At 46.6% G+C, this 27400-nt stretch overlaps 1 protein-coding gene across 3 annotated transcripts in view; it reads right to left on the reverse strand.

The window, feature by feature from the left end:
- KLHL12 (kelch like family member 12) overlaps positions 1-27400 on the reverse strand; it is a 681190-nt gene that overhangs the window by 419592 nt on the left and 234198 nt on the right. The gene's annotated exons all lie outside the window — the stretch shown is intronic.

Below are 27400 nucleotides of genomic sequence, written 5' to 3' on the forward strand. Positions count from 1 at the left end.
AAAATCCATGCTGGGCCTTGAGCCAAGTTCTTTAAGATTGGGTACCAGTGTTGGCGTGGCCAGTCTGGGGCAATCAGGATCACGGTTGGCCTTTATTGTCTGGCTTTTAGCAGTACCTTTGAAAGGAGAGGCAGCGGTGGGAAGGCATAAACTTTTAGGGTTTTCCAGCTGAACGAGAGATCATCCACTTTCCATGCTTGTGTGTGGTAAGTCCTTGTGCAGAATTTCTGTAGTTGGCAGTTCAGAGGGGAGGCAAAAAGATCCATGTCCGGGCACCCCCATTTTTGTGTTATCATGCTGAATACTTGTGGATTTCATTTCCACTCGTGAGGATCCATGATGTTTCTGCTTAAGTCATCTGCCAGAGTATTTTTCTTTCCTGGCAGGAATTGTGCTTGCAGATGAACTTGATAGGTTAGTGCTGTGTTCCACAAGGTCATGGCTTGTCTGCAGAGGGGATAGGAATGAGTGCCCCCTTGCTTGTTTATGTACCACATAACTGTGGTGTTGTCCGTCTTTAGTAATAGTTGTCCTGGATGCCGAAGGTCCTTGAAAGCTGTTAGGGCATTTTGTACAGCTAGCATCTCTTTTTGATTGATGTGAAGATGCATTTGGTCTGCAGCCCACTAGCCCTGAATACATTTTCCTGCCATGTGTGCTCCCCAGGCGTAATCCGAAGCATCTGTTGTTAGTGTCTGCCTGGCTGTGGGTAAAGTGAAAGGCTGTTCATTGTTGTGGTGACATGCCTGTGCCCACCATCGAAACTCCTGTTGTAGGCAGGGAACAAGTGGTATTACTGTTTCCAAACTGTGACAGTGTTGAGTCCAAACACTTTTTAGGTACCACTGTAATTTCCTCATATGCAGTCTGGCATATGGTATTAGTAGTATGCAGGACGCCATGAACCCCAAGGCCTGCAGAATTTTTCTTGCAGGAAGTTGGGTTTTTGTTGCCATCAATTGAAAGTACTGAGTCAGTTGTCCTTGCTTGTCTGGTGTGAGATAAGCCATCTGGGCCACTGTATTTAAGCTAACACCCAGGAATATTATCTCTTGTGAGGTTCTTTTCGTTTACTGTGTACCCTAGGCAAATTAGCAATCTTTTTACAAACGCCAGATGCTTTAGAAGAATGCCCTTGCTCTCTGCTTGAATAAGACAGTCGTCCAAGTAGGGATATATTTGAATTCCTTTTTGTATGCAAAATGCAATTACTGGTGCCAGGCATTTTGTGAAGACCCTGGGCACAGTAGATAAGCCAAAGGGCAGTGCAGAGAATTGGTAATGCATTGTGCCAGCTAAGAATCTGAGGTATCTTCTACAATTTTGTCTGATTGGGACATGCAGGTATGCCTCTTTGAGGTCCAAAGTAACAAGCCAAGCCTTCTTGCCCAGCATGGGAAGAAGTTGCTGTAGTGTCAACATTCTGAATTTCGGAACATCCAGGTAAGTATTTAGAGTAGATAGGTCCAGTATGGGTCTCCAGGCTTTGTCCTTTCTGGGGACCAGGAAAAGTCTTGAGTAAAATCCTTGTCCCTGTTGTGGCACTTTTTGAATAGCTCTCATGTCCATGAGGGCTGTAATTTGTTTTTGTGCCTCTGCCCATTGATTTTGTGGCAGGTCTGGCATTCCTTTTGGCCTTGGTAGAGTGTGAAAGTGGAACCTGTAATCTTGAGATACAATATTCAGAACCCATTTGTCTTGGGTGATTATACACCAATTTTGTGAAAAAAGTGCTAGTTTTCCCCCTAAGGGAGCTGCCAAAAGGTAAGTGCTTGACATTTGAAGGGTGAAGTCATTGGGTCTGTTTCCTATAAGGTTGTGACTTGTCTTCCCCTCCTTTTGGGGTTGAAGCACCCCACTGTCATGGTCTGTAAGAGCCTTGGGGCTGAGATCTGCCTCTTGGGTGTCTGTATGTGCCTCTTTGTGGTCTGTCTGACACTGGAAAGGACCAATTTTTTGAAGGCCAATTTCTGCTAAATCGAGGTGGCTGTACCTGTAAGAAATCCTTTACTGTTTGCATAGATTTTGCCTTATCCTCCATTTTCTTTAATACCTCTTCTGCCTTAACACCAAATAAGATATCATGCTGTAAAGGACCTTCCAATAATTTTGCCTTAACATGATCAGGTAAACCTTGTTCTTTTAACCAAGCATGCCTTCGAATCACAGATCCTGTAAGTGCGGCTCTACAAGAAGCCTCTAATGAATCAAAACCACATTGCAGAGTATGTTTTCCCACTTGTTCAGCTGCATGCAATAAATCCTGCATTTCCTTATAGTCAGGATCTTGTGAGCTTGTAAGCATTTTCTGTTTTAACAGAGACATTAAATATTGTTGGTATTTAAGCATGTGGAACTGGCAATTTAAAGCCCTTACTGCTAAAGTTGCAGAAGTGTAAACTTTCTTTCCCCATCTATCTAATGCTCTAGAATCCCTGTCAGAGAGAACTGGATTTTTAACAGTGGAAGCCTTTACCCCTTTGGGACCCTGGGAAATAGTTTCTGGGTCAGCAGCAGGGTTTTTATAATGAAATTTGTGAGAGTCAGGGACTCTGTAGTACCTATCTGGCTTGACTCGTGCTGGGGCAAAGAGTCAGGGGTTAAACTGGATTCAGAGAACACATCATCCACAATATCTAACACAGGCGGAATAGCAAGGGGCCTGTGTTGAGGCAATAAAAGAAAATCTCTGAGCCTTTTCTTGGATTCTGAATAATCCTGGCTCTCCCAATGGAAATGCTCCCTCATGGTATGTAAAGTTTCCCCAAAAGAGTAATCCTCAGGAGGAGAGGCTGAAAGGATTGATTCTTCAGCATCAGAGTCCTCATAAGGGGGTAAAGAGTATCCCTGGTCTGAAGAGGAATCTGAAGAAATGGAAACCTGGTCAGAGGAATCATAGTCTGTATCCTGCCTAGGCCTTTTCTCAGGAGGGGGATGGGAACCCCTGATCAGAGTAATTAGGTCTTCGGCCATTTTGAGCATCTGTTTTTTAGGCATGGAGGCCTGTCCAGGTGAATGCTGTACTTGTTTCTTTGTCTTTAACGGAGCTTTAGACTTGGTTGTTGTTTTGATGGTAAGCTGTGAAGGTCTGAAAACAGCCTCAGAAGCTGATGCCTGCTCAGCGGCTCCGGACCCATCTGAGGGGTTAATTTCCGTAGGCCCAATACCTTGAGTTTTCAGAGGCCTAGAAATCTCCATGTGGGAGTCGGAGGTGGCCTATGGCTCTGAGGTAGCGGGTGTCAGGGGCTGCGAAAGCGCCTCATTGAGAACCGGCGAACCGGTGACTGGCCTAGAAGAGGCTTCATCGTCAGTTTTGGACCTCGGATGCCTGTCCTTATCTTTGTCTTTGCGTTTTTTGTGTATTCCGGTCATCGGTTGTTCCGACGGCATGGTATAATTGAACCTTTGGCCAAAATAATGGCGAGCAAAATCAAACCGATGTTTAATAGTGCGCTTGTTAAATCTAGCACAAAATCGACAACGAGTGATGTCGTGGTCTGGGCCTAGGCATGGAATATAGTAAGAATGAAAATCCTTATGAGGTATTTGCTTCCCACAAGAAATGCAATTATTAACTTTTACTGACTTCGGTCTGAGGCAAGAAAAAGTTTCCCCAACGGGGTACTTAGCTTTATTGAAGACTTCGGTTCTGAAATTCGAGTTAGAAAATCTCAGGAGTCGGCCGACCAGCACTTGCGAACTGCTTTTGCTTCGGGCACCACGCGGCAAGAAAGACTGGAGAAAATGGCGTCGGCTGCATCTTATATACCCCTGGCGCACTGACGTCAGGGAAGAAGCGACAGCAACCGACGCCGGACCAAGACTTTGGAACTCTGGCCGACTGCAGGACCACCTGACGGCAAGATAACCCAAGTGTAATGACTGCAGCAGTGAAACACGATGAACATCTTCTTTATGTTATGTTATCCTATCTCGCCTTCATTTTTGCTGGTTGGAATAGAGTTCCCAACACCTTTCTCTTGGGTGGCTCAAGGGAATAAACTCTTCAGGACAGTGGAACCAAAAGATGCCCTGTTCCAGGAGGCCACATCTACTTTGTAATGAGAGATACAGGTGTGAGGATTGACCCATGTAGCAGCAGCACAAACTGAAACCAATGGAAGTCTGGAATGAAAGGCAATGGAAGTAGACACCGCTCTAATTGAATGTCCTTTAACTTTCCCTGGTGGTTCTTTATTATGAGATTGATAAACATATTTGATAGTATCAGTAAGCCATGTGGACAAAGTAACTTTTAAGACTGCCCAGCCTTTTTTTTCTGAATAGGACACAAACAATTGCTCTGAATTTCTGAAATCTTTCGTCCTGTGTAAATAAAAACGCAGTTGTATATGTACATCCAACTGGTGAAGTTTATATTCTGACTTGTTGCTATAATTAGGAAAAAACACAGGCAGTTCTGTAGATTGGTTTAAATTTGTTTCAGAACAGACTTTTGGTAAGGAGGAGGGATTTGTTCTGAGGGATACTATCACTGTGGAAGATCAAAAGGGGAGGATGGATGGATAAGGCCTGCAACTCTGAAACCCTCTCAGATGAGGTAACTGCTGTTAGAAAGAGAGTTTTCCAGGATAAAAATTTTAAAGAACAAAAGGATGCTGGTTCGAAGGGAGGAAGAATCAACACTGATAATACTAAATTTAGATTCCATGGGGGAGGAGGTTCTCTTACAGGAGGTCTTAACAGGAAAGTACCCTTGAGGAAGTCCTTGCATAACTTGTGGGACATTACATTGGATCCGAGTTCCCCCACATGATAATTAGATATAGAGGCTAGTTGAACTTGAATAGTGTCTGCCGCTGCTCCCTGATTAAAAATTTCTGTCAGGAATTCCAAAATTGCAGGTGTAGATGCTGTAAAAGGATCTATGTGTTTTTTGTCCGCCCAACAAGAGAACCTCTTCCATTTGATTGCGTAAAGTTTCCTAGTTGTCTTTTTGTGTGAGGAGACCAAAATGTGGTGTACTGCATGGGATAATTCTGGAAGCCTGGCAAAGTTTGGAATTGGAGAAATCAAGCTATCAGCTTGAGGCTCTGAAGGGCAGGATGGAGCATTCCTGACTGATGCATCAGAAGATCCGGCACTGGGTCCAGGATCCATGGGTCCTCCTGAAGGTGGGGCCAAAGGAAAGGGAACCAAATCTGATGAGGCCAGTATGGAGCAATGAGGATTAACCTGCAACTCAATGACTTGGCTTTCTGAATTTTTGGAATCAAAGGAAACATGGGAAAAACATAAAGAAGTTCTGGGGGCAAATCGTGGGCGAGTGCATCCCTCGGTGACTCTCCCGGAGGGGAAATGAGGGCAAAGTAGCTGTTGCATTTGGCATTGAAGGGAGTGGCCAAAAGGTCGCAGCAAGGCTGGCCCCATTTGCAAAAAATTCGATTTGCAACTTCCTGATTCAGGGACCACTCATGAGGCATGAAAATACCTCTGCCTAGCCTGTCTGCTAAGACACTGGATTTCCCTGGGATGTGCGTTGCCGTCAGAAAGTGGTGTGAAGATATCGCCCATTGCCAAACTTTCTGGGCCTGTCAACATAGGGGATAGGATCTGGTTCCCCCCCGTTCGTTGATGTACCATACCACCGATATATTGTCTGTCTGAATTGCAATAGTCCCCATGGGAAGAGAGTTCTGAAATGCTTGCAACACCAGAAGCACCACCCTCATCTCTAGGACATTGATGTGCAAATGGTACTTGTGATCTTTCCAAACCTCTTGGACCATCTGTCCCAGATAATGCCCCCCAATCTGGAATGCATCCGTGGTTACTGTAGTGACAGATTGGGAAAGTACAAATGGTCTGCCCATTGTTACCTGAGTGGACTGGATCCACCAAAGCAGGTCCCTCTTGCAGGAGTCTGTAATGAGAATCTCGTGAGACATGGGTAACTCCTGTATGGACCATTGAGAGAAGAGTAGCCACTGTAATATTCACATGTGAAGTCGTGCCAGGGGAAAGTACAGTTGTGTACACTTACCATAAATGTAGATGGTCGAGTGTATTCACTGTTGCAGTCATCACATTTAAGTTATCTTCTTGCAGTAGCCCTCAGTTGGCCTGATTATCAAAGTCTTGGGTCCTGCATCGGTTGCTGTCTCATCTTCCATGACATCAGGTAGTCAGGGGTATAAAGCATGCAGCCAACGCCATTTTATCAGTTTTTCTTGCCCCAGATGTCAGGTGCCTCCATAATGGGAAGCAATTATATATAAGGTTACACCTCCAACAAAAAGCAAATCCACAAGAAAGCTTTAAACATAGTAAACAAGAATAGAGGTATAGACAATAGAAGTCAGGAGGCTGGAGGGAGGGTAATCAGGACTGCAACAGTGAATACACTCGAACATCTACATTTATGGTAAGTGTACACAACTGTACTATGTTCTTCATGTTTCACATTTGCAATCATCTCATTTGGGTAGATTCCCAAAGCTAAGGATGGGAGGAGGAAATCAGATAGCATTAGGACCAGCTATAAGGCCCTACAAGATTGCAGTGGCAAAGCCAGCTCTGGATTTAGAAAAAATTGGCAAGTGGTAATGCTTGGTGAAGGTATGTACAGAACTCCAGGTAGCAGCTTCTAGGATGTCTCTGATAGGGACACCTCTGAGAAAGAATGTAGAGGTAGATGCAGCCCTGGTTGAATGTGGTCTTATCCCCTGTGGGGTAGGTCTTCCATGGTGCTTATTGCAGAAATGAATGCAATGGCTTATCCATTTAGAAATGGTTTGCTTAGAAATGGCCTTCCCCTCTGCCCCTGCAGCAAATGCAACCAGCAGCTGTTCAGATTTCCTGAGAGGTTTAGTCCTGCCCAAGTAAAATCTAAGTTGTCTGTGCACATCTAAGGAGTGCAGGATTCATTCCCCTTTGTTCTGTGGATTAGAAAAGAAGGTTGGCAAATGAATGGACTGATTAAGGGCCACACTGGATACCACCTTGGGCATGAAAGAGGGACTGTTCCTGAGGGACACCCTGTCCGCATGAAAGATAATGAAAGGCTCCACTGCCATGAGGGCCTGTAATTCAGACACCCTTCTTGCTGAAGTGATGGCCACAAGGAATGCTGTTTTCCAAGAAAGGAATTTCAACTCAGCATTTGCAGCTGGTTTAAAAGAAAGTGGAGTGAGTTTTTTCCAATACAAAGTTAAGGTCTCAGGCTGGTGTAGGGGTCTCCTGGATGGGCTTAAGTTTTTGGCCTCTCTGAGGAACTGCTTCAGCAGTGGATGAGAGAAGAGGGGTGGTTCTGTGTTGTAATGAGCTGAAATGGCTGAGGCATGAATTTTTATGGAGGAAAAGGAAAGGCCCTTGTGAAGCATCTCAGTTAAGTATTGGAGAATCTGAGGTAAATTGGGCGCTGCTGTGCCCATGCCCTGAGTTTGGTTCCAGCAACAGAATCTTTTCCATTTTTCAGCATAGGATTTTCTAGTACTAGGCCTCCTTGCCTCCAGAATGACATCCAACACTTGCTTACCGAGGGATGATAAAAGAGTGATCAGGTAATTAGCCAGGCTGCCAAATTCAGGGTTTGAAGCTGTGGGTGCAGAATCTGACCCTCCTGCTGGGACAGCAGGGCAGGTGCCATGGTGCCAGTAATGACACACTGCGCAAAAGGGGTTACCAGTGTTGGCGTGGACAGTCTGGTGCAATCAGTATCATCCTTAGTTTGTCCTGTTTGATCTTTAGTAGTACCTTGGAGAGAAGTGGCAGAGGGGGAAAGGCATAAACTGATAGGTTTTTCCAGGTGAAGGACAGGACATCCACTTTCCAAGCTTGCTTGTGGGGAGTCCTTGTGCAGAATTTGTTCATTTGGTAGTTCTGGAGGGAGGCAAACAGGTCTATCTCTGGGCTCCCCCATTTGCTTCTCAACATGCTGAATATCTTTGGTTCCAGTTTCCACTCGTGTGGGTCCACGAGATTTCTGCTTAGGTAGTCTGCCAGTGTGTTTATCTTTCCTGGCAGGAAATGAGCCTGTAGGTGCACTTGGTAGCTCAAGGCTGTGTTCCACAGAGACATAGCTAGTCTGCAGAGAGGGTATGAGCGGGTTCCCCGCTGCTTGTTTATGTACTACATAACGCTGGTGTCTGTCTTTACCAATAATTGTCCTGGAAGATTGTGGTCCTTGAAGGCTGCCAGAGCATACTGTACAGCTAACATTTCTTTTTGATTGATATGCAGGTGCACTTGACTTGGGTTCCATTTGCCCTGAATGCACTGCCCTACCAAGTGAGCCCCCTATGCATGAGGGTCTGGGAAGTTGTATTCAAGCTTGCAACCAGGAATACAATTTGTTGGCAGGGTACAAGATGTGATTTCTTTTCGTTTATGGTGTACTCCAGAGAAGTTAGCAACTTCTTTACAAATGCCAGATGACTTAATAGTATGTCCTGGCTTTCTGCCTGAATTAGACAATCGTCCAGGTATGGGTATATTTGAATATTTCTTTGCCTGCAAAATGTAATGACTGGAGCTAGGCAGTTTGTGAATACCCTGGGCGCAGTAGATAAGCCAAAGGGCAGTGCAGAGAACTGATAGTGCATGTAGCCTGCTCTGAAGCGTAGGTATCCTCTGCAAGATTACCTTATTGGGATGTGCAGGTAGACTTCCTTTAAATCCAGTGTTGCCAACCAGGCATCTTTGCCTAGCATGTGAAGCAGCTGATGAGGAGTTAGCATCTTGAATTTTGGGATTACCAAAAATGTGTTTAGGATAGACAGATCCAGGATAGGACGCCAGGAACTGTCTTTTCGGGGTACCAGAAAAAGTCTTTAGTAGAAACCTTGTCCCCATTCTTCTTCTGGAACAGGCTGAATAGTTCTGATGCTTAAAAGAGAGAGAACTAGCTTTAGAGCCTCTGCCCACTGATTTGGGGGTAGGTCTGGTCAGCCGTTTGGGGTTCATAAGGAGGGGAAGTGGAATCTGTATCCTTGGGAAACTATATTTAAAACTCATTTGTCCTGGGTAATGAGTTCCCAATTTTTTACATGCAAGGCGATCTTTCCGCCTAAAGGAACAGTCAGTTGAGCAGGGCTTGGAAGGTTTAAAGGTAAGTCAATGAGACAGTTTACCATAGGGGGGAGTCTTACTTCCTGTTTTGGAAGTGGGAAACCCCCACTGTTTAGGCCTGTGAGTACCTTGGCACTGAAGCCTGGGTGTTCTGCTGGTTCTGGGTTTGGACTGAGAAGACCTGGAAGAGGCAGGAAAGGACCAATTCTTAGAGGGCCAGTGCGTACTAAATCTGGGAGGTTGTACTTGCAGGAAATCTTTAACAGTTTGCATACATTTAGCTTTTTCCTCCACTTTTTTAATGACTTCTGCTTTGTTGCCAAACAGGCGGTCTTGGTTTAAGGGAGCATCCAGCAATTTAGCTTTAACATGATCTGGCAAAGATTGCTCCTTAAGCCAAGCATGCCATCTAAGTACAGACCCAGTGACAGCAGCCCTGCAAGATGCCTCTAATGAATCAAAACCACATTGCAAAGTATGTTTCCCAACTTGTTCAGCAGAATGCATTAAATCCTGTCATTCTTTATTTTCAGCACAGTCAGGAATCATCATTTTCTGTTTAAGCAATCCAATAATATGCTGCTGATACTTTAACATATGAAACTGCAGTTTAAAGCCCTAATGGCTAAAGTAGCAGAAGTGTATACCTTCTTTCCCCATCTATCCAGTGCCCTGGAATCTCTATCAGAGAGGGTAGGATTTTTGGCAGTAGTAGCCTTAATGCCCTTGGGTCTCTGTGAAAAGTCTCAGGATCCGCAGTAGGATTTTTAAAGAGAAACTTGTGAGAGTCAGGTACCCTGTAATACCTATCGGGTTTTCTGGGAGCAGGAGGTAAATAGTCAGGGGCCAGGCTAGATTCCGAGAAGGCATCATCTACAATGTCCAGTACAGGAGGGATAGCTAAAGGCCTGTGTTGAGGCAGGAATAAGAATTCCCTAAGCCTCTTTTTGGAGTCAGAGTAATCCTGGCTTTCCCAGCAGAAATGCTCCCTAAGAGTATGCAAGGTTTCACCAAAAGAGAAATCCTCTGGAGGGGAAGCAGAGGGAATGCAGTCCAATGCATCAGAATACTCACAGGCAGATAAGGGCAAATCCTGGTCATCAGAGAAAACAGAAATTTCAGAATCCTGATCAGAAGAATCAGAAGGAAAATCAGTCCTAGGTCTCTTAGAGGGGAAAGGGTGGCTTCCCCTGATTAGAGTAATAAGGTCCTCAGCCATTCTTATCATTTGTTTTTGAGGCATAGGGGCCTGACCATGCGGTCTGGGCATTGGCTTTTTAGGCATTGAAGAAGAAGATGGCATCGGTTTACTACACAAGTCAGTAGGCTTGAATACACCCTCAGAAGCTGGTGCCTGCACAGCGGCTCCGGACCCATCCAAGGTAGAGACATCCGCAGGTTCCACAGTTGAAGCATCTCGGACTCCGAATGGGTCTCAGTAGAGGCCTGCGAATCTGAAGTAGCAGGTATCAGGGGCTGTGAAAGCGCCTCACTGAGTACCAGCGAACTGGCAACTAGCTTAGGAGAAGTATCATCGGCAGCTTTGGATCTATGCGGTGTGTCTCTGTCTTTATCTTTACGTTTTTTCGGAATGTCGGTAGTCGGGTGGCTTGCCGAAGCCATATCTGGGTAATTGAAACGAGTACCAAAATATTTAGAAGTGTAAATATATTGATGATGAATAGTTCGTTGGTTAAATAAGGCACAAAACTGACAACGAGGTACGTCGTGGTCAGGGCCTAGGCAAGGAATACAGTACGAATGAAAATCTTTATGAGGTATTTTCTTTTCACAAGAAATACAATTACTGACTTTTACTGACAATGGTTTAGAGCAAGAAAAAGTTTCCCCAATGGGGTACTTAGCTTAATTGAAGACTTCGGTTCTGAAACTCGAAAACGAAAATTTCAGGAGTCAGCCGATTGGCACTTGCAAACTGCTTCTGCTTTGGGCACCGCACTGCAAGAAAGACGGATAAAATGGTGTTGGCTACATGCTTTATACCCCTGACTACCTGACGTCATGGAAGATGAGAGGGCAACCGATGCAGGACCCAAGACTTTGATAATCAGGCCAACTGAGGGCTACTGCAAGCAGATAATCCAAATATGATGACTGCAACAGTGAAACACGAAGAACATCTAGTGTTATTGTTGCTGCCATAGAGCTTAGGACCTTGGGGACAAAACTTGCCTGTACTTTTTTCTTGTTGAGTAAGACAAGCACTTGACTGCGTAACGTTTGAATTCTTTCTTGAGGCAGTTTTGCCAACATGTCGTTTATATTTAGATCTGCACCTACAAAGATAATACACTGTGATGGCAACAAGCCAGATTTTTCTGCATTTACAGTAATGCCTAGCTTTGAGAATAGATGGATGGTGTAGTCCCTGGCTGATTAGTAGCTGCTTGGTGGTGGCAGTTAGGAGCCAGTCGTCTAAGTATGGAAACACCTGGAATCCTTGATGTCTCAGATGAATCATGACTACTGCCATGCATTTGGTAAACACTCTGGGGGATGTGGTGAGTCCAAAGGGCAGAGCTCTGAACTGGTAATGACTGGCTCCCAGCCGGAAGCGTAGAAATCTTCTGAAGCACCTGTCCATCTTTATGTCATAGTACGCATCCTGAAGATCTAACGAGCACATCCAATTGTCTTGTCCCAGAAATGGGAGTATAGACTGCAGTGTTACCATCCAGAACTTTGACCTCATCACCAACTTGTTTAGTCTGCTGAGATCCAATATGGATCTCCAGTCCTCTGTCTTTTTTGGAACTAAAAAGAACCTTGAGTAAATTCCGGATTCTAGCTGGTCTGCAGGGACTTCTTGGAGGACTCTTTTTTTTTTTTTTTAGCAACGTTTGAATTTCTAGTGTTGCTTGACCCCTTTGACCTGGTGGAATGTCTGGGACAAACTTTGACAGACGAGGTGAACAGTAAAAGGGAATGTTGTAACCCCCTGGATATAATGGACTATACCCATTTGTTTTGAGTCAAATTCAGCCAGGCTTCTGTGTACACCGATAGCACCCCCCCCCCCCGACTGCCTCCAGAGGCGAACAGTCTGACCTCCTTTCAGGAGCACTGGAAGGGCCAACCAGAGAAAGTATCTCTGTTGTCCTGGTTCTGTGGACCCCTTCTGCCGCATGGACGGCGTCTTCCATTGTTATTTCCCCCTTAGCCCCTGAGGGAAGGATCACCATGAGCATCAGATAAGGCTCCTTTGGACTTCCGGAACCACATCTTTCCTCTCTTCTGACCTTTATAGTAGGGTCTGGTAGGGGCGGAAATACAAACTCCGATGGCAGACAGAGTCTTACCATCTTGTTGGCACCTAGTGAGTCTCTCTTTCACTTTCGGCCTGAACAAGGACGAGCCATCAAAGGGGGCATCAATGAAGGAAGATCTGAAGGGTTCGGCAAAGGCACATCCAGGAATGTCTCCTAAGAGCTATTCCTGTGCCTGCTGCCCTATTCGCTCCATTGGCTGCATAGGAAACCGATAACTTTCGGATCCGAGGATGCTGTATCTTTGAAACTGCTTGACGGCTCAGACACAGGAACTGACAAAGCAGCCTTTTTCAACTTATCCAGTTTTGATGTCTGATTACCTTCGTCAACTTTTAACAAGCCCCTTAAAATGAGCTTATTTTTCTCTCCTGTAAGACCCTTGCACTGAAGCTATGACAAATGGAGCAGGAGTCTTGGAGATGGAGTGGTCCTAGACTGCAGACACAACTTGTGTGTCCATCCTTTATAGATGTTTTCCGAGTGCACAAACCACACTTTTTAAATCCATATTGTTTGTGCTCCTTAACAGGGTCTTTAGACATGTTTAGCTGTGAAAAAACTAACACAACAGTAAATTTTAACTATTATAAAAGGTAGAAGCAAGACAGAAAGGTTTTTTTTTTTTAAAGAAAAAATGGAAAGGATAGTGAGAAGGAGAAGTGTCTAAATTAAATGACAATCTCCTCCAACCCGAGCCTCTAAAACAATGGTGACTCCTTTAAGGGAGGAAAGAAGGTGAAAGAATCCTCTAACTGAAACAGATTCTTTAACTAGATAAGGGGAAGAGAGAAAAACAATGCCCAAAAGGACAGCTGCAAGGAAAATATAGCCAAAAATAAGAAGTTATGTACCTACCATAACAAGTTCCATGTTAGTTGTCTTCTTCTCGCCTTCTTTCTTGCTGGATGGATACGGACCCCAACTCGGCAATCTACTAAAGCTCGAGAGCTATTTACTGGCTCGAGGCCCTCCCTATATCCCACAATGCTAGGCGTCAGATCCCCAGATCTCGTTTGGCAGAGCCAACACCAAGGAAAGATTCAAGGACACCTGTCCAACCACAAGGAAAAAGTACAGTTTTGTACCTACCATAAATGTAGATGTCCGATAGGAATGCATCTGCAGTCCTTACAAATGGGTTGTCCTGTCGTCAGGCAGCCCTTCGGTCGGCTGGATTCCAAAGTCTGGGTCTGGCCTCGGCTGGTGTCGCACTTCACCCGACGTCATAGCTGCAGTTCTTCGGGTATAAAGGCATCTTGAACATCTACATTTATGGCAGGTACAAAACTGTACTATGTTCATCGTGTTACACTGCTGCAGTCATCACATTTGGGTAGAATCCCAAAGCTAAGGATGGGAGGTGGAGTCAAACAGGGTTAGAGGAGGCTAAAAGGCCCTGCAAAACTGCAGTGGCGAAGCCAGCTCTAGTCTTAGAGTAAAGTGGGAAGTGGTAATGTTTGGTGAAGGTGTGTACTGAACTCCAAGTTGCAGCTTCCAGAATATCCTTGGTTGGCACCCCCCTGAGGAAGGTTGTAGATGTAGCTGCTGCCCTGGTAGAGTGGGGCCTTATGCTAGCAGGAACTGGTTTTCTATGGTGGGTGTAGCAAAAACGTATGCAATGTCCTATCCATTTGGAAATGGTCTGTTTTGAGATAGCCTTTCCTTGTGATGCTGTAGCACAGGATACAAAAAGCTGGTCAGATTTTCTGAAAATGAGAAGTTATATACCTACCATAACGTTCCATGTTAGCTGTCTTCTCTCGCCTTCTTTCTTGCTGGATGGGTTCGGAGCCGAACCTCGGCTCCGACTCGGCCTATACTAAAGCTCGAGAGCTAATTTTATCGGCTCGAGGCAACCCTATATCCCATGATGCTAGGCAGTAACTACCCAGATCTCGTTTGGTAGCTAACAAAACAATAGCCAATTCAGTCTCCCCACTCAGATGGAGGAGGAGAAATGAGAACTCCCCAAATGTCACTATCTGAAGCCATAGCTACCCCAGGACCACCTGTTTGGGCTTGAAATAGTGTAAGATAAGGTCCCTTAGAAGAAGGGGAAATCCTTTCGGTTTGTCCAGGCTAGGGGGATGGTGGGCGGGACGCAAGAAAGAAGGCGAGAGAAGACAACTGACATGGAACGTTATGGTAAGTACATAACTTCTCAATGTTAAGTTGTCAATCTCGCCTTCATTCTTGCTGGATGGGACCACGTCCCTAGCACCTTCATCCTGGGTGGCTCATTGGAACAGACTCTTGAGAACAGTGGAACCAAAATTTGCCCAGTTTCTGGAGGCCATGTCCAATTTGCAATGTGTTGCAAAGGTATGAGGAGAGGCCCATGTGGCTGCCGCACAGATAGTGTCTATTGGTAATCTGGCTTGAAAAGCTGTTGATGTAGCTAACGCTCTGGTTGAATGGGCTCTTGGCCTAGAAGGCAATTCTTTACCTCTGAGTTGATAAATACAGGCAATCACAGAAGACAGCCACCTAGACAGGGTTACTTTGGATACCGGAAGGCCCTTTTTACTTTCTGCATAAGATAAAAAAAGTTGATCAGATTTCCTGATTTGTTTAGTTTTGTCCAGATAGTAGCGGAGCTGATGATGAACGTCCAGGCAATGCAGTTTTTGCTCCATCCTGTTTGAGTGATTAGGGAAGAAAACTGGAAGATCAATAGATTGATTTAAATTTGCCTGAGAAGACACCTTGGGTAAAAAAGACGGATTAGTTCTTAGAGAAACTCTGTCTTTGTGGAAAATTAAATAAGGAGGACGAATGCAAAGGGCATGAAGTTCAGATACTCTCCTAGCAGATGTAATGGCGACTAGGAAGAGTGTCTTCCAGGAAAGTAACTTCAATGAACAGGAAGCTGCAGGTTCAAAGGGAGGGAGAATCAAGGATGTTAAAACTAAGTTTAAATCCCACTGTGGTGGAGGGTCTTTGATCGGGGACTTGAGTAAAAAGATACCTCTGAGGAATGCCTTGCAAAGTTTATGGGACATGATGCTGGCCTATGTGAAAATTTGAAATGGCTGCTAACTGAACTTTCACTGTGGAGGATGAAGATCCTGAATGAAAAATTTCAGCTAGGAAATCGAAGACCGAGTGTATCGGAGCAGTGAAGGGATCTATATTCCTATCCTTTGCCCAGAAGGAAAAACGTTGCCATTTACTAGCATAGATCCTTCTGGTGGAAGACTTAAGGGAAGCTACGATAATATCCCGGACAGAATTTGAAATCATTGGAAGCCTGGCTAAGGACGGAAGTGGAGCAACCAAGCTGTGAGGTTGAGAGATTGGAGGGATTGGTGCAGCTGCCCTGACCGATGGGCCAAAAGATCTGGCACTGGATCCAGATGCCAAGGCTGCTCCAAAAGATAATGACGCAGGAACGGGAACCATATCTGCCGAGGCCAATAAGGGGCAATGAGAATCATCTTGGCTCTCAAGGCGGTAGCTTTCTGAATTATCTGTGTGATTAATGGAAAGGGGGGAAAAGCGTATAGAAGTCCCCGAGGCCAATCGTGGACTAGAGCGTCTCTGGGGTGATAGCCTGGAAGGGGGAAGAGAGTGAAGAAGTCAAGGCACTTGCTGTTTTGTAGTGTTGCAAAACGATCGCAGCAAGAAAACCCCCACTTCCGAAAAATTTCCTCCGTCACCGATTGCTTGAGAGACCACTCATGGGGCATGAGAATAGCTCTGCTCAGCCTGTCCTCTATGACGATGGACTTCCCGGGGATTTGCGTTGCTATCAGAAACCGCTGAGAAGAGATCGCCCATTGCCAGAGTCTGAGTGCTTCTCGACACAGGGGATAGGACTTGGTTCCGCCCTGCTTGTTGATATACCATACTACGGACATATTGTACGTTTGAATTGCAATAGTCCCCAGGGGAAGAGAGTCTTGGAGGGCTTGCAACATCAAAATCACAGCTCTCATCTCCAGGACGTTTATGTGCAAGTGGCATTCGAAAGGTTGCCATGTGCCATGGACTGTCCTGCCCTGAAAATGCCCCCCCCCACCCGATCAGGGAGGCGTCCAATGTGACCATGGCGACTGGGGGGGAGGAGTAAATGGTCTGCCTTGATGGACTTGAGGGGAGACCATCCACCAAGACAGATGTCTCTTGCAAGATAGAGTTATTAAGATCTTGTGTGTCATAGGGAGCTGTTGGAAGGACTACTGGGAGAAAAGCATCCACTGAAGAAGCCGCATATAAAAGCGGGCAAGGGGAAGAAGCGTGATGGCTGCCGCCATGAGACCTAATACTTTCAGAACATACCTGGCCTGAATTTTGTTGCTCTGAAGGAGAACTGAACATGATTTTGAATATCTAAGACCCTCTGCTCTGTTAACCTTGCTGAGGGCTGAACGGTGTCCAAGGTGGCACCTATGAAGGTAATAGACTGACAAGGCAACAAGGCAGATTTTTCAAAATTTATAGAGATGCCTAGCCCTTTGCAAATGTGAATGGTGTAATCTCTGGCTAGAAGAAGTTGACGCCTGGTGGTGGCAGTGAGGAGCCAGTCGTCTAGATATGGAAACACCTGGAATCCTTGATGTCTCAGGTGAGCCGTAACCGCTGCCATACATTTGGTGAACACTCGGGGGGCTGTAGTGAGACCAAAGGGCAGGGCTCTGAACTGGTAGTGACTGGCCCCCAGCCGTAAGCGGAGAAACCTTCTGGAGCGCCTGTGTATTTTGATGTGATAGTACGCATCCTGAAGGTCCACTGAGCACATCCAATTGTCCTTGCCCAGAAGGGGTAGAATGGACTGTAGCGTGACCATCCGGAACCTCATTCTCTTTACAAACTTGTTTAGTTTGCTGAGATCCAATATTGGCCTCCAGTCCCCTGTTTTATTTGGTACCAAAAAGAACTTTGAGTAGACTCCGGATCCTAGTTGGTCTGCTGGGACTGGCTGGATGGCTCTCTTTTTTAGCAGCTTTGATATTTCTATTGCTGCTTGTTCCCTTAGACTGGGTGGAACGTCTGGGAGAGACTGTATTTGAACAGTTGGGGTTTGGATAAAGGGGATTTTGTAACCCTCGGATATGATCGACTGCACCCATTTGTCTTGAGTGAGGGAGAGCCAGGCTTGTGGGTACAGCGATAATCTTCCCCCGACTGCCTCCGATAGTGGACAGTCGGGCAGCACCTCAGGGATGCTGGAAGGGTTTGTCAGAGAGGGTTTCTCTGCTACCCTGATTCTGTGGACCCCCTCTGCCGCTCGGACAGCGTCTGTTGTTGTTGTTCCCCCCTCTGCCTCTAGGGGGGAACTGACCTCTTGCGTCAGGCGTGACTCCTTGTGATTTGCGGAACCACATTTTTCCACCCTTTTGACCCTTAGGATATGGTCTAGATGGGGTTGAAAAACAGACTCCTTTGGCAGAAAGAGTCTTGCCATCCTGTTCGCATCTGGTCAAAGTATCTTTCACTTGAGGTCCAAACAACGCTGAACCATCAAAGGGGGAGTTAGTGAAGGACGCCTTGAAGGGGTCTGCGAAGTTGCAAAGCCGCATCCAGGCGTGACGCCTTAAAGCCACACCTGTGCCTGCGGCCCTACTCGCTCCATCGGCTGCATAGGAAATAAGCTGCATGGAGGAGTTGACAATGGAATTCAGGGTTCCTAGCTGTGAGTTAATTTTGTCCGGAGACCCAGCAGCTGATGGATCCTGTAGAACTTCACCCAGTTCTTTGAGAATGTCTCTTTGAAGACGGGTGAAGTGGCATAAGTAATTCAGCGACTGCACGGCAAAGGTCGCTGACGAGAACATCCACTTGCCGTACCTATCCATTATCCTAGATTCCTTGTTAGGTGGATGGATAGGCACTGAAGGATCAGCCAGTTCCTTCTTGGTGGCTGCCGCCACCACCATGGCATCAACTGGGACACCTTTAGATAAAAATTTCTTATCCGAAGGGACTGTTATAAATTTGGAAGGCCTCCGTGGGGTGGGTTCCATCAAATCAGGGGCCGTCCACGCCTTCCGTGCCACCACTTCCATAAGGGGGTCGAAGGGTGGAGACACCCAGGAGGTGGAGGGTCGAGAACCAAAAGCCTCCAGGTAAACCGACTCATCCTCGGAAGGATTAAGGGAAGACCAGTTTCCCCTCTGTTTAAGGATTTCAAGGATGTCAGAAAAGGAGACATCCTCAGAGGGGGACCTTGGGGATCCTTCCAACTCATCCAAGTCGGTATCAGATGTGATTGGCTCAGGGGAGTCCACATGCTTCCTCTTACATGTCCTCTTACGCGGGGGTTCACCTGACGGATCAGGAGAAACCTCACAAGAGGAGGATATTCCCAGTGGGGAAACCTGAGGCATTGGATCTCCACGGCTGGGGGCGAGAGAGTGGGAAGAGACCTCAGCAGGCACTACAGTGGGAGGAGCTGATGGAGCTGACCGTAGAGCAGGCACTGGGACCAGTACGCTCCTCATGACCTCGAAGGCGCCCCTATCAAGCAGGCCAGAGGGCTCCTGCTCCGAAGAACTAGAAACCCCAGCCGGCACAGACAAGGACGGCTCCGAAGCCGATGGGGCCAAACTCACTAGCGCCGACGCTCCGAGAGAGAGAACGGGGTCGGACAAGGGTCCGATGCCACTCGCCCCCTCGGAGCCGGCGAGAGAGTCCAAGCACCCGGATCCCTTCAAGGAAGGCACCATGGACGAGATCGGAGCACACGAAGGAGCCGAAGGGGGAGGTATCGGCTCCGACATCACAACGGTTGCGGCTCCGAGGAGCTCCGGCTCCGAACACTGGGGCAGAGTCGAAGGAGGAATAGTAAGTTGTATGGATATAGCCGCTGTCTGATGAGACGGGCTATGAAGCATTTGGGCTAGTGCCTGAGACTTTAACAGTCTGCTAACCACCCTCTCAAGGTCATGGTCGGAAAGCCTGGAAGACCGAGAGGAATGGCTCCAATGGCTCCACTCCGAGAGTAAAGGTGATCTCGGAGCCGAATGGATAGATTCCAGAGATGGAGATCTGGAGCTCTTGCGTGTGGAGGGCATCGAGATTGGTGGAGCCGATGGAGCCGTAGACACGTCGGCTCCAGCCGGAGCCGACTGTGAAGACTGAGTCTTGGAAGCATCGGCTCTGGCCGGAGCCGATGCAGGAAGCTGCAATACAGACGTATCAGCTCCAGCCGGAGCCGATTGTGTCGCAGAAGGTGAGCCACCATCCGAAGGCTTAGAGCACGGAGCCGACGGTTTGGATGGTTTCGAAGGCTTCCCCGGCACGGACTTAGCCGGGGAACCTTCGGGCTTTAACAAGCCCCTCAAGATCAACTTATTCCTGCACTCCTGCAGGACTCTTGGGCTGAATGCATGGCACACAGAACAAGAGTCCTGCAGGTGCAGGGGTCCCAGGCAATAAACACAAGAAGTGTGACCGTCTGTCAGCGACATCTTCTGACAGCACGAGTCACACTTCTTGAAGCCTGAGACCTTAGTGTCTTTCGACATATTGCTGTTGAAAAGAAAAAAACAAGATTCTAAAGTAGAATCCACACACACACACTCAAACAGACAGGGATACAGGGATACTAAAAGTACACACACACAGCTAAGAATCCCTGTGAGGGGACTTGAGAGAAAATGGAAGGGCCTAAGGCCTAACCTAGGGTGGGGAGTATAACTGGGATAAGGGATAAAAAATAGGACTATTCTCAACTAAAAAGTTGTAATAACAGTAAAACTAGTCTTCTTATACAAAATAATGGGAAAACTAAGTAGAAAAACTAGAATTTTTCTTAAATCTTATCACTGACCTGTGAGCCGGTAAAAAGAGCACCTCGCTAGAGAAAGCGGCAAACGAGATCTGGGTAGTTACCGCCTAGCATCATGGGATATAGGGTTGCCTCGAGCTGGTAAAATTAGCTCTCGAGCTTTAGTATAGGCCAAGTCAGAGGTGAGGTTCGGCTCCGAACCCATCCAGCAAGAATGAAGGCGAGATTGACAACTTAACATCCTTAGTTTTAACCAAGTAGTGACGTAGCTGCCTGTGAATGTCCAAGGAATGCAGGAGTCTTTCTCCTTTGTTCTGTGGATTTGGAAAGAAGGTGGGTAAATTGATGGTTTGATTTAGAGCCACACTGGATACCACCTTAGGCATAAAGGAGAGGTTAGTTCGTAGAGAAACTCTGTCTTGATGAAAAATGAGGAAAGGCTCTAGGTTCATAGGTTTATACTAGGCTAGCCAGTTGCAACCCATCTTGTGACATATGGGTTTACATTTAAGCTGGTAAGTTTCTCTATAATACCCGAGTGGGGTATTGTGTCGAAAGCTTTTGCAAGGTCAAGGTAGGCTGTATGGACTGCCTTTCCCTCATCAATGGCCTTGGTGACTGTTTCGAAGAAGTCGACCAAGTTCAAAAGGCAAGATCTGCCCTTGACAAAGCCAAACTGGGTTGGGTCCAAGGTCTGCAAGTCCCCTATGTCCTTGTTTATGAGTTCCATTATGATCCTCTCCATAGCTTTGCAGACCAGGCTTGTTAAGCTTATGGGGCGGTAATTACCAGGGTCCGTAGAGGCACCGCCTTTGTGGAGTGGGACCACAGTTGCCGTACGCCACTCCTTGGGCACATATCCTGTGGTGAGGCTAAGATTAAACAGCTGCCTTATGTGCGGGTTTAGTTCTTCATTGAGTTCATGTAGCACACAGCCGGGGACCCCATCCGGTCCCATTGATGCTGTGTTTTTAGCTTTAGAGAGAGCAGCTTTCACCTGCGCATTTGAGATGTCTGGGAAGCTACTCTCAGTTGGGATATTTATCTCTCCTTTTGGGGGGGAGAGGGAGGTGAAGTTTGCGCTGAACCTGTCTGCCAGTATGTTGGCAATGTCTGTGGGTTCAGTGATTTTTGTATCATTTTGGACTAATTCTGAGCATATCTGGGACTTTCCACCCAGGTTTCTGACATAGCTGAAGAAGGCCTTATGATTGTCTTTTGAATCTATGGCAATTTTTCTCTACTGCCATTAGTGCCTGAAGCTCTGAAACTCTTCTCGCTGAAGTAATTGCTAGCAGCAGGGCAGTCTTCCATGATATAAACCTTAAGTCAGCTGAGAAAGCTGGCTCAAAAGGAGGTAGCGTAAGTTTTTCCAGAACAAAGTTGAGGTCCCAAGTAGGTATTGGTGCTCTCCTGGGAGGCCTAATGTTTTTGGCCCCTCTGAGAAACTGCCTTAGGAGTGGATGTGAAAATAAGGGAGGATCCGTGTTGTAGTGAGCTGAAATAGCTGAGGTGTGGATTTTAATAAATGAAAAAGAAAGCCCTTTGTGTAACATCTCAGTTAAATATTGCAGAATCTGAGGTATGTCAGGCTGAAGGGTATTTTGGCCTTTATCTTGGTTCCAGGCGCAAAACCTTTTCCATTTGTCTGAGTAGGCTTTCCTGGTGCTGGGCCTCCTGGCCTCCAGAATAACATCCATAACAGCTTGTGAGAGAGGTGCTGGCTGGTTGCTTAGCTGATTTGCCATGCAGCCAAGTTTAAGGTTTTGAGCTGGCTGTGTAGAATCTGATTGTCTTGCTGCATGAGCAGATGGGTAATTTGTGGTAGAATCCATGGTGGGCCCTGGGCCATATTCCTTAATAGTGGATACCAGTGCTGGCGTGGCCAGTCTGGGGCAATGAGTATCATTGGGGGTCTCTCCATCCTGACTTTCAGCAGCACCTTTGTGAGAAGGGGTAACGGAGGAAAGGCATATACTGTCAGCATTTTCCAACTGAATGAGAGTGCGTCCTCTTTCCAAGCTTGATGTTGAAAAGTCCTTGTGCAAAATTTTGTTAGTTGATGGTTTTGGAGGCTGGCAAACAGGTCTATGTCTGGGAGCCCCCATTTTTGAGTTATCATTGCAAACACTTGTGGATCCAGTTTCCACTCGTGGGGATCCATGATGTTTCTGCTTAGGTCGTCTGCCAATGTGTTCTTTTTTCCTGGCAGGAATTGAGCTTGTAATTGAACTTGATAAGCCAGTGCTGTGTTCCACAAGGTCATTGCTTGCCTGCATAGAGGGTAGGAGTGTATACCCCCTTGCTTGTTTATGTACCACATTACTGTGGTGTTGTCCGTCCTTATGATAAGCTGTCCTGGATATAAGAGGTCCTTGAAGGCTGTCAGAGCATTTTGTACAGCTAGCATTTCTTCTTGATTGATGTGCAGATTCCTTTGATCTGCAGTAGATATGCCTTGAATGCACTGTCCTGCATGTGTGTCCCCCAGGCATAGTCCAATGCATATGTTGTCATAGTTTGCCTGGCTGGGGGTAAGGTGAAAGGCGACCCTTGTTGAGGTGACATGCCTGTGACCACCATAGAAACTCCTGTTGAAGGCAGGGAATGAGAGGTATCATTGTTTCCAAGCTGTGGCTGTGTTGAGTCCATACGCTTTTTAGGTACCATTGTAATTTCCTCATATGCAATTTTGCAAATGGTATTAGTAGTATGCAAGATGCCATGAAACCCAAGGCCTGCAGAATTTTTCTTGCAGGAGTTGGGCCTTTGTTGCCATTGTTCTGAAGCATTGAGTTAATTGTAGTTGTTTGTCTGGCGTCAGATAAGCCATCTGGGCCGTTGTATTCAAGCTGGCACCCAGGAATGTCATATTTTGTGAGGGCACTAGTTTTGATTTCTTTTCGTTTACTGTGTACTCTAGGCAACTTAGAAGATGTTTTACAAAAGCCAGGTGTTGTAAGAGAATGTCCTTGCTTTCTGCTTGGATGAGGCAGTCATCCAGGTATGGGTATATTTGAATTCCTCTTTGTCTGCAGTATGCAATTACTGGTGCCAGGCATTTTGTGAAGACTCTGGGCGCAGTAGATAAGCCAAAGGGCAGTGCAAAGAATTGGTAATGGGATGAACCTGCAATGAAACGGAGGTATCTTCTGCAATTTTGTCTGATGGGGACATGCAGGTATGCCTCCTTGAGGTCCAACGTTACTAGCCAAGCTTTCTTGCCCAACATGGGAAGAAGCTGCTGTAGTGTTAGCATCTTGAATTTGGGTACTTGCAAGAAGGTGTTTAAAATTGAAAGGTCCAGAATGGGTCTCCAAGCATTGTCCTTTCTGGGGACTAGAAAGAGCCTCGAGTAAAATCCTTGGCCTTGCTCCTGTGTAGGTATCAGATGAATGGCTCTCATGTCCATGAGAGCTGTAATTTGTTTTTGTGCCTCTGCCCATTGATTTTGTGGCAGGTTTGGCATTCCTATTATCCTTGGCAAGGTGTGGAAATGGAATCTGTATCCTTGTGAGATAATGTCTAGGACCCATTTGTCCTTTGTGACGATGCACCAGTTGTCTGCAAAAGTGCTAATTTTCCTCCCAAGGGAGGTGCCAAGAGAGTTTTGCTTGGCAGTTTGAGGTTTAAGTCATTGTGTTTGCCTTCTAGTAGTTTGGGACCTGTCTTCTCCTCCCTTCTGTGCTGCAGTGCCCCATTGGCGAGGTTTGTAAGGGATTTGTGCTTGTCCTCTGCCCCTTGGGTGCCTGTATTTACCCCTCTGTGGTCGGTCAGAAGCTGGAAAGGACCAATTTTTTGTTGGCCAATTTCTGCTGAAGCATGGGGGCTGTACCTGTAAGAAATCTTTGACCATTTGCATAGATTTTGCCTTATCCTCCATTTTCTTTAAAACCTCCTCTGCTTTAACCCCAAATAAGACATCCTGCTGTAAGGGTGCATCTAGTAACTTTGCTTTAACATGAGATTGTTCCTTTAACCAAGCATGCCTACGTATAACAGACCCAGTAACAGCTGCTCTAGAGGAAGCTTCCAAGGCATCAAAACCACATTGTAAAGTATGTTTGCCCACCTGTTCAGCTGCATGCAACAGATCCTGCATTTCCTTGAATTCAGACTGTTGAGGGTGCGTGCCCATCTTTTGTTTTATTTGAGACATTAGGAATTGCTGGTATTTAAGCATGTGAAATTGACAATTTAGTGCTCTCATAGCTAGAGTAGCTGAGGTGTAAACCTTCTTCCCCACCTATCTAGTGCTCTGGAGTCCCTTTCAGAGGGTACAGGATTTTTAGCCATAGAAGCCTTAGCCCCTTTGGGACCCTGGGAGATTGTCTCTGGATCAGCAACAGGGCTTTTGTATAGGAATTTGTGTGAGTCAGGCACTCTATAATATCTATCTGGTTTGGCTGGAGCAGGAGGCAGAGAATCTGGATTTAGACTAGATTCTAAGAAAACATCATCCACAATGTCTAAAACTGGGGGGATAGCAAGTGGTCTGTGCTGGGGGAGTAAAAGAAACTCTCGGAGCCTTTTCTTTGAGTCGGAGTAGTCCTGACCTTCCCAGTGGAAATGTTCCCTCATGGTATGTAAGGTTTCCCCAAAGGAATAATCTTCAGGGGGAGAAGCTGAGGGAATGGAGTCTTCAGCATCAGAATCTTCATAAGGGGGAAAGGAGTAATTCTGTTCCTCAGAGGAGCCTGAGGAAACAGACACTTGATCAGAGGAAGCATAATCCTCCTCCTGTCTAGACCTTTTGTCGGGGGGGGGGGGTTGGGAACCCCTGATCAAAGAAATCAAATCTTCAGCCATTTTAAACATCTGTTTCTTAGGCATAGGGCCTTGACCTGGAGACTGAAGTGTAGTCTTTTTTGGTTTTAGAGGAGTCTTAAGCTTAGCATAAGATTTTATGGTGAGAGTAGTCGGTCTGAAGACACCTTCAGAAACCAAAGGTGTTTCTACAGCACCGGCTTCTCTTTCTGCAATGTCGTCGGTAGGGCCTAAAGAAAATGGCTGCATCGGCCTAGAACTCTCTGCTGGAGAATCCAAAGCGGTCTGGGGATCCATTTCAGCAGTAGACAGGGGCTGCGTAGGCGCCTCACTGAAAACCGGAGACCAGCCCAGCCGGAGACTGGCTTGGATCTAGGCTGTCTTTCTTTATCTTTGCGTTTTTTATGCACGCCGGTAGTCGGTAGCTCCGACGGCATAGTGTAATTAAATTTCCTACCGAAGTAGTGTCGTGCAAAATCAAAGCGTCGCTTTATAGTTCGCTTATTGAACCTAGCACAAAACCGACAACCAGTGACGTCGTGGTCTGGGCCTAGGCAAGGTATACAAAAAGAATGAAAGTCCTTATGAAGTATTTGCTTCCCACAAGAAATGCAATTGTTAACTTTTTCTGACATCGGACTGAGGCAAGAAAAGGTTCCCCAACGGGGTACTTAGCTTTGAAGACTTTGGACTGCAACTCGATTCGAAAATCTCAGGTGTCGGCCGACCGGCACTTGCGAACTGCTTCTGCTTCAGGCACCACGCGGCAAGAAAGACTGAAGAAAATGGCGTCGGATACCTCTCATATACCCCTGGCGCACTGACGTCAGGGAAGAAGCAACAGCAACCGACGCCGGACCAAGACTTTGGAATTCGGGCCGACTGCGGGACCGCCTGACGGCAGGATAACCCAAGTGTGATGACTGCAGCAGGGTAACACGATGAACATCTCTCCTAGCTGATGTGATGGCTACCAAAAAGAGAGTCTTCCAGGAGAGCAATTTTAAGGAACAGGAAGCCGCTGGTTCAAAGGGGGGGAGAATCAAGGAAGCCAATATCAAGTTCAAGTCCCACGGAGGCGGGGGATCCCTGACCGGGGGACTAAGTAACAAAGTTCCTTTGAGAAAGGTCTTGCAAAGTTTGTGGGACATGATGCTGGTTTCTGACAGGCTAGCATGGAAATTTGCAATAGCAGCTAATTGGACCCTAATGGTGGCAGAGGAGGAACCAGCTTGAAAGAGCTCTGCTAAAAAATCTAAAACATGATGGACAGGGGCTGTAAAAGGGTCAATATTCCTAGCCTCTGCCCAGAAGGAGAAACTTTTCCACTAACTAGCATAAGTCTTCCTGGTGGCAGATTTGTGCAAAGGAAGGATGATTTCATGCACCAGCTGAGAAATTAGCGGAAGCCTGGCTAAAGTTGGAAGTGGAGCAACCAAGCTGTAAGGTTGAGAGACTGAAGGGACTGGTGCAGCCCGCCCGACTGATGGACCAAGAGGTCTGGCACTGGGTCCAGATTCCACGGCTGCTCCAGCAGGTGGCGATGCAGGAACGGGAACCAAATTTGTCGAAGCCAGTAAGGGGCAATGAGGATCATCCTGGATCCCAAAGCGGTTGCCTTCTGAATTAGCTTGGGAATTAGGGGAAAAGGTGGAAATGCGTACAGAAGACCCCGGGGCCAATTATGGACTAGAGAGTCTCTGGGGGAGTAGCCGGGAAGGGGGAATAGAGTGAAGAAGTCGTCGTACTTGCTGTTGAGAGGGGTTGCAGCAAGGTTGACCCCATCTGCAGAAGATTTTGTCCGCTACTGATTGATTGAGAGACCACTCGTGAGGCATGAGAATAGCTCTGCTTAGCCTGTCCGCTATGACGTTGGACCTCCCGGGGATGTGCGTTGCTATCAGAAACCGTTGAGAGGAGATCGCCCACTGCCAGAGTCTGAGTGCTTCTCGACATAAGGGATAGGACTTGGTTCCGCCCTGCATTTTTGATGTACCACACTAGAGACATATTGTCTGTCTGAATTGCAATAGTCCCGGTGGGTAGAGAGTCCTGAAGAGCTTGCAAAGCCAAAAGCACCGCTCTCATCTCCAAGACATTTATGTGCAGATGGTACTCTAGAGGTTGCCAGGTGCCTTGGACAGTCCTGCCCTGAAAATGCCCCCCCCCCCCCCACCTGATCAGGGAGGCATCCATGGTCACTGTGGCAACAGGAGGAGGAAGAACACACGGTCTGCCCTGGAGTATCAGAGGGGAGACCATCCACCAAGCTAGGTGGTCTTTGCATGATTGAGTGATTATTACCTTGTGAGACATTGGAAGCTGTTGAAAGGACCATTGAGTAAAAAGCATCCACTGAAGAAGCCGCATGTGAAAGCGAGCCAGGGAAACTAGTATGATTGCTGCTGTCATGAGGCCCAAGGTCTTTAGTACAACTCTGGCTTGAATCCTGTTGCATTGTAGTAAGACTTGCAAATGTCGGTGGATTTCTGAAACTCTGTCGAGAGGAAGCCTTGCAGACAGATCTTTTGAATTTAAGACTGCGCCTATAAAGATAATAGACTGAGAAGGCGACAATGCA

Source organism: Protopterus annectens, chromosome 7.part0 (assembly GCF_019279795.1).
Source record: "Protopterus annectens isolate FY-2018-M chromosome 7.part0, PAN1.0, whole genome shotgun sequence".
NCBI lineage: Eukaryota > Metazoa > Chordata > Ceratodontiformes > Protopteridae > Protopterus > Protopterus annectens.